We start from the raw sequence: 8,363 nt of genomic DNA on the forward strand, positions 1-8,363 counted from the left end.
TTTGTTCTTGAATGCAGTTGATATACTTGGAAACATTTTGATATTTTCAAGGCTTGTTTTAAGCCATGCTAGTTGGAACGAGGGTAACCTTTGATCAGGCTAGTTTTACCCCTTTATTGAATTCTTTACCTGATGCTTTGTTCGTTACAGATTTTTTTAAACTCTAGCTGGTGATAATATAAACTGTTCTCCACTCCAACAACTGTCCCTTCACCCCTCACTCCCATTGCTCTCCAGTGTTCCTTCCCTGGCCTCAGGTAGTTCCTTACATGCTTGGCATTATGGAGCTGAAGACTTGAGGGAAACACTCTATAGATCTCTGGAACCCTCTTTTTCTGTACAGTTCTCTCCTCTCTATGTAGCTTTCTTTTATCTTGGACTCAGGCCTGCAAATTCTACCTACACTTGCTTCCCCAGACTTTCAAATCTGTCTCTTTAACTTAAGATTTCCTATTTGAGTTTCCCTTCCCTGGTCATTCTGGAAACTCTCTCCAGGGAGTAAACTAGGACAATCATAGCACTCATCTCATATACTCAATTTCATCTTAGGAATCACTGTTCTGCATTGCTTATTGTCCAATGTATTAAAACTATCTTTTCAACACTAATTAAATACTTTATTGGATGAATACAATACCAAACAAAATACATTCAGATGCTTTCTAAAAAAGTAAACGTTAAAGGTCTTTCTTTCTATCCAGGCTAATTACAAGCACAATAAAGGCAGATATGCTAGTTTAACACAATTGACTGATTTTATACAGCACTTATGCCTTTTAGTTCACAAATATATTATTAAATGATAGAGGAATATCTAAAGCAACCATTTCTACAGAACTAGGAAATACATTTCTAAGAAAGATTTTACAGACCCACGTCTTTATAACCACCCCAACAGTCTAACCCTAAGGAGGATAAAGCCAATTACTTTTCTCATAAGAGCTCACAACTAATGTGTTGTTTGCTATAAAAATCTGTATTTCTGCTCCATTATGAACATTGAGACAAGATTCAAATATTTCCAAAGAAAGAAGCATAATGCACATTGTAACCGCCTATTCAGCAACAGTGAACACTGCATTCAAAACTATCTCATCCAAGGAATTAAACAATGCCAGCCATATTTATGGGCATTTCTTCCAGTGTAGTGTTGTAGAAAGTCTCAATGTCATGAAAAATCCTCTTGTCTTCTTCGGTAACAAAGTTTATAGCCACATCTTTCCTCCCAAATCACCCCCCTCTGTCAATTCGACTCAGTTTTTATTTAAACAGTGTGCTGTTTTTGCTTTTGATTCCACATCCTAAATTACATCAGCACCGTTTCTGAGTGACATCTTACCATCAACTGCTGCTATCAACTCCTGTGAATATAGTTTTCATAATAGGTAGATAGATCATAGTTTATAACCAAAGACACTTGTTGCACATCAACCCCATGAGCCAACAAGTCAGTAGTGATCGAATATGACTTGACCCGTATTGGAATTCTCTCATGATAACATCTCTTTCCTTCTGGTCCATGTCACCAAGCAGAGCAGAAACTGTAAAGTCTCTGGCATGCACTTCCTCAGTGAGTCAATCCACTTTGTGCCTCATAGTGTGAAAAATAGCAGCCTGAGTAACAGTCAGAGTCTCATACAAGTCACAAAGTATATCCAATTTCCACTCTTCTCTTCTAACATTAATATAAAACTGTTTGATTTCTTCAAGGGTCAGTTCTTTCCTTTTCACCAGAATTTGAATTGGATAATTTTTTTTGTCAGTTCCAACATATCAGTTGGCATTGTGGCAGAAAGCAACACAACCTGAATACTTTTATTTTTGGAAAATCTCATAGATTATATCCTTAAACCTTTGGCTCAACATTTCATCTGCTTCATCCAAAACCAACACTTTGATCTATTTTGGAGAAAGGTATCTTCCATTTAACATATCAAACACTCTCCTGAGTGTACCAACAACAATATATGATACTTCAGTTTGCATTTCATTTTGAACATTTGTTCCACCAGTGTAGGCATGACGCATTGCTCCCATATAGTCACCAAGTTCCAGAATTATCTTTTGGGTCTGCTGAGTCATAGTTCTCTGGTGGGGGCCAATACTAGTGCTTGGGTCTCCTTGAACTCAATCTCCAACTGTTGCAGGATAGAAATAGCGAATAATAGTTCTCTGCTGAATAGCTGAAGGACCCAAACTTTTGGCCTCAAGATCCTCCTGCTTTGGCCTCCCAAAGTGGACAAATTTATTTTTAACTCTTACTCAACCTTTACTCAGTGTGAATCTCATTTGTGGTGTTAACAAATAATACACTTGAGATGAGAGCTAATGTTAAGCATCAATGCCCACATATTCAAATGCTATGAATAAAATGAATGCTGATTCATTTACTATATATATATAGTATATATTCATCTACTATATATATATATATATATATATATATATATATATATATATATATATTTCTGGTAGGAAGAACTACTGCTACCACCCTTACTGTGATCAACTGCAAAATCTTAATATCTCTTTAAGGGAATGATTTTAAAATAGAATGCAGATAAATCAAAACCCTGGAAAATCTACAAACTAAGTACCCAATTCTTCAGTAACTAAGAGCTTTGACCTTTCATATAAAAGTGTATCTGAATATTAGCTGAAAGTAGATACTAGCAAAATAGTATTCAGTTAGATCACTGGAATTTTGCTTTCTCCACCAATGAATTGGTATTCATTCTAGCCTAAATAGAAATAAGAAAAATTAAAATCACTTTTTTAACAGTGCAGAGTTTTTTTTTATTATTGTATTTAGAACATTAAAAAAATTATTTAAAAAAAATAAATTCTTATTCAAAGAATTTCAAGTCATGATTTCTTCCACTGTCCATCAAGGCCAGATTCTGCTAAAGCTGGAGTCAAAATTTATCTTCAAAAGATATCTTCAAGATAGCCCTTTTTAAGTAGGATTGATGCTTAGTCCACAATTGTCCTCTAAGTCCACTACAGTTCATGATAGCTCCAAAAATCACTTTTAAAAATCTGATTTAATATTCTGGTAATACATAGGGAAAAAGTACAGTGCTATTTCATACACTCTTTCCATAATAAATATGCCCTCTTTTATTTTTTAGTTTTGTTTTATTTTTCATTTTTTACCATATTTTATTTGGATTCATAGAAGCAGAAGTTTGAAATATTAAGATTGTGAACTGAACAAAATGCAGCTTTAGCTTAGTCATTTTGGGGAGGGGACATAATGGTTTCAACACTCCTTTATACCTGCCATAAGTTTTCATCATTATATGTGAGGCCTGGAGCATTTTCATTTCAGTATCTTATGTTCACAATTTATGACTATATTTCTTAGCTAGATTATATTCATTTCTCCCTCCTTTAAACAAGGCAATAAAGCTTTCTTCTATTGTTATGACAATATAATTAATGAAATACTGTGAACATACTTTATCATATGATACATTTGTTCGTGATGGGCTACCTCTGCTATACAATCAAATATACATATTTGAGACATTGTCTCTCTGTCACCAAGCTTGGAATGCAGTGGTGTGATCATAGGTCACTGCAGCCTCAAGCTCCTGGACCCAAACATTCCTCCTGTCTCAGCCTCCCGAGTAGTTAAGACTATAGGTGTGGCCCACCATGACACCTGCCTGACTTTTTGCAGAGAGGTGGTCTTGCTATGTACCCAGGTTGGTCTCAAACTCCTGGCCTCAAGTCATCCACTTGCCTTGGCTTCCCAAATTGCTGGGATTACAGGTGTGAGCCACCACATCCAGTCAAATATAATTTGATTCTGGGAAAAGATAAGAACTTTTATCTGAAGGAATGCAAGTCCTTTTAAATTATCAGGCCCTGTGAGGCATTAAAGATGAGACAAAAAATCACATCCTATCCCCCACCTTGAAATGTGTATTCATCTCTTGAAACTATATGCCCTCTTTTAACAATAAATGTATTCCAGGTTCAGCTTCTGGTGTTGAGGATTCAGCTTAGAGGAAGAAACAAAATTCTCGTGGTATATTTCCTCTAGGTACTATTTATATGTGGAGGCTTTGTTTAGATTATGCACATATTATAAAATATATTTACGTGAGGAACCATGGGTTCATTCAACAAATAATTTGTTGTGCACCTCATACATTGCAGAGATTTTCCTAGGCACTGATGCTACAGCAGTGAACAAAACAGACAAATCCCCTGTTCCCATGGGGCTTATATTTGAGGTGAGGTCGGGGCAGTCAAATAGATAAACAAATGTAAGGCAGGTGGTAATTGTGCTAAAGAAAATGCTAAAGAAAAATAAAGCGGGGTGATGGGCTAGGTTGTCATGCAAGGGAGTTATATGTTAAGTAGGGTGGTCAAGGAAGGCCTCACTTGTAAGATATGGCACTGTTACAGAGACATGACAAGTGAGGGAAGCAGTTTGCTAGGCAGACTATTTGGAGAATTATTCCAATTTGAGGAAAAGTTGCAAGTACAAACGCCCAAGGGCAGGAGTGGAATTTGTGTATTTGAATGGAACTAACAGAGCAAGGGAAGAGCTCTAGGAAACAGGGACAAAAGGGGAAGGGAGTAAAATTAATAGGACAGAACAGTCCATAAAAAAGTCACTCCATTTTACTTGAAAGGGAAGCCATGGGAAGGTTCTGAGCAGAGGAGAGACACGACTAAATTTATATTATAAAATTATCACTCTGATGGAGCAGGATAGAGATTCTGGAAGCAAAACCTCAATTTTTTGACCAACTCATCTCTGACAAAGCCTCCATCAACAACCACTGGGAAGAGGAGAACCTATTCAGTAAGTGGTGCTGGAAAAACTGGCTGACCACATGCAGAAGATTGAAACAGGACTCCTACCTATCACCATACACAAAAATCAACTCTAAATGAATCAAAGACCTAAATGTAAAACCTAAACTATAAGAACCTTAGAAAATGCAGGAGACATCCTTAAGGAATTTGGAACTGGCAACCAATTCCTGATCAAAACCCCAAGTGCCCATGCCAAAAGAAATAAGATGACAGTGGGTTCTCATCAAACTGAAAAGCTTCTGCAGAGCAAAAGGAACCATCAAGAGAGTGCGGAGACAGCTCACAGAATGGGAAAAAATACTTGCCAACTGTATATCTGACAAAGGCCTAACATCCAGGATCTACAAGGAACAAACGTGCCGAAAGGAAATAAACAATCAACCCTATTAAAAAGTGAGCAAAAGACATGAATAGGCACTTTTCAAAAGAAGATATACTGGCAGCCAACAGACACATGAAAAAGTGCTCAGCCTCACTAATCATCAGAGAAATGCAAATCAAAACCACATTGAGATACCACCTAACCCCAGTGAGAATGGCCATCATCAATAAAACAAACAACAGATGCTGGTGAGGATGTGGATAAAAAGGAATGCTTCTACACTGCTGGTGGGAGTGCAAACTATTTCAACTTCTTTGGAAAACAGTGTGGTGATTTCCAAAAAAATTAAATATTGACCTTCCATAGGACTCAGCAATCCCCCACTGGGAATATACCTGGAGGAACTCAAATCATTCTACAAATAGATACCTGCACATACATGTTTATTGCAGCACTATTCACAATAGTAAAAACATGGAACCAACGGTGCTGCCCATCGAAACTGGAATGGATAAAAAAAAAAAAAGTGGTACATATACACAATGGAATATTACACAGCCATAAAGAAAGACAAACATATGGACTTCGCTGCAACATGGATGGATTTAGAGTCTATCAAATTCAGCGATCTATCACAGAAACAAAGAACAGAGTACCACATGTTCTCACTTATAAGTGAACCCTAAACATTTACCATAATACTTTAAGAAAGAGATTGCCGGTAGTGGGGTACAGCCGGGGTGGGGTTGAGAGGAGAATACAACATCAATAAGGGTACCTGATCTCAAATCAGGCAAAATGGGGACAAAAAGGAGGTCCAAACTTTACCTGTATGATGACTACTTGTATACCTAATCCTGAATTGTACCCTGCATCTTTAAAATGAATAAATCAAAATAAAATTATTGCTCTGGCTGCTACTGAGACAATAGATTTTGGGAGGGCAAAAGCAGAAGGAGATCAGTGAGAAGGCTAATACAGTCGTTTAGGTGAGAGAAGATGGTGACTTGGTCTTCACTGGTGGCATAGGAGATAGGGGAGAAGCGGTCAGATTCTGGATGTATTTCAAATGCTTATGCTGAGAGAAAGAAGTCAGACAAAAAAAGAACATATACACTATGATTCTGTTTATATCGAATTCTAGAAAATGTAGACCAATCTATAGTGACAGGTTGTTTGAAGACAGTTGGGAGGGTGGAGGGAAGGATTACAAAGGAGCGTGAGAACTTTTTTGGAGATGCTGATATGTTAATTAACTTGGTTGTGATGATAGTCTCAAGGATGTATACGTATGTCAAAAATTATCAAATGATACACTTTAAACATGCAGTTTATTGTAGGTCAATTATTCTTCAGTACAACTATTAAAATAAAGACATAGAATTGGCCGATGGATTAAAGTTGGGTGTGAAAGAAGTCAAGGATGGTTTGCAAGTTTTTGGCTTGAGCACCTGGAAGATAGTAATTAAACTGTCATTACTATTCCAATCTAAGATAGGGAAGGCTGAAGAAGATAGAGTCGGGGAGAAAAAGATAAAAGAATTTGACTTTCAACACATTAAGTTAGAAATGCCTATTAGAAGTGGACCTTGAACAATTACAAAGGATTTGCAGAAGTGGGAAACCGCCAGGGGAGGGCAAGGGTGGGAGTGGCAGTAGTGGGAATCTGCAGGGGGGATAGGAGCACACCTCATCAACAAGGGTACATGCGTTATGAACATTTGTATACCTAACCTTGAAGTGTACCCACATCTTTAACATTAAAAAAATAATAATATAAAGAATAAAATGCTTGGAAATAAATTAAAAAAATTTTTTTTACCTCATTCCAAAAACGACAATGTTTTGCATTTGAAAAAAACAGAAACACCTAAGATTCTAAAACATATAAATACGCAGTAGAAAAGAAATGAAGAATGAACGACACTACGACTCGATCAGAGTGTGCCTGTCCATGACCTTACCCACCATATATTCTCTCCAGACAGCACTGGAACTACCCTGGACCAATGGGACCTCTCATGACCCTTAGAGCCAAAAATTTGTGAACATCTGTTTACCAGCCTTTTCTTCTTCAACATTATGGATTGCAAACACGGGCCACATTGCTTCCACTTGCCTTTCGTGCAATTAGTTGAGAAACCAACTGATGGGTTTGTTGTTAGAGGGTGATGAAAAACCTCAGCAGAGAATGCAGTGAGGAGCCCCTGGTAACAGAGGAACACAAAGTGCTCCAGCCACTTTGCAGTCACTCTTCCCTGGGCAGACCTGCTGGTACCACCACCCCGCCCCATTCCTTTAAAAAAATAATTGCACATATAGATAACCCAACTTTATTACGATTTAAGTAAGATTTTGCTCCCCTAGTCAGAAGGAAGATGCCAAAATTGCTTGCGGCTCGATGGAGGCTTTACAGAGTTGTGATTTAAACGGAGGGAACTGCCTGGATTTGAATCGCAGCTCCATCACTCACTAGGTGGAAGAATGTTTTAATGTATTCATCTCTAAAATTAGGATCGTAACCTCCTCCCCCGTTCAAGACCAAGCAGGCTACTGCTTTACATCCTCAACCCACTCGTTCACTCCTTCCTCTTTCCTAATCAAAGGGGATCGCAGGATGGGGCCCCAAGGAAGCCCCGAGGGTCGGAAGGGGAGAGAGCCTGGAATCCGGGAGACGAACGGTGGAAAATCACGGGTGGGCTGTGGTAATTTGGAAAGGGAGGGACCACACCGAGCATGGCGGGGACTTGGGGGGGGGCAAGTGGGTGGGCTGGTTCGCGACGGACCAGAAATCAGAAGCCTCGAGAGGTCGTCCGCAGGGAGCTGTTGGGGCGGCGCGGGGTCGGGGCCCCAAGCGCGCCGCGAGGGCGAGCGAAGAACGGAGTCACGCGGAGGGTCGGCGAAGGGACTGTGAAGTCACGCGGAGGGTCTGGGAAGGCGATTGGACGAGGGCGAAGGCGCAGAGTTCCGGTTGCCACGGCAGCGACGGGGCAGAAAGCCGAGGCGAGGCAGCCTTGAGCTCCCGCCCTCCTCCTCCCCGCGGTCTCCCGCATCCCCTCCCGGAGCCGCAGCTGACGTGTCAGCAGCGAGTCGCTCCACCTCCCGACGGCGCCCCCCTCCGCCCCCCGCGCTCCGCCCCCGGCCCCGCCCGGCGGCGCCCGCCCCGGCCTCCCCCTCCGCGTCACCGGCTCCCCGAGGTGACCAC

The 8,363-nt window shown here is 40.1% G+C and overlaps 1 pseudogene; it reads right to left on the bottom strand.

Moving 5' to 3' along the window:
* Window positions 1–1,104: 1,104 nt before the first annotated feature.
* LOC103276769 lies at window positions 1,105–2,153 on the bottom strand (annotated as a pseudogene).
* Between the last annotated feature and the right edge of the window lie 6,210 nt (window positions 2,154–8,363).

This window comes from Carlito syrichta, unplaced genomic scaffold, assembly GCF_000164805.1.
Source record: "Carlito syrichta isolate Samal-C Ts95f unplaced genomic scaffold, Tarsius_syrichta-2.0.1 Scaffold116229, whole genome shotgun sequence".
NCBI lineage: Eukaryota > Metazoa > Chordata > Mammalia > Primates > Tarsiidae > Carlito > Carlito syrichta.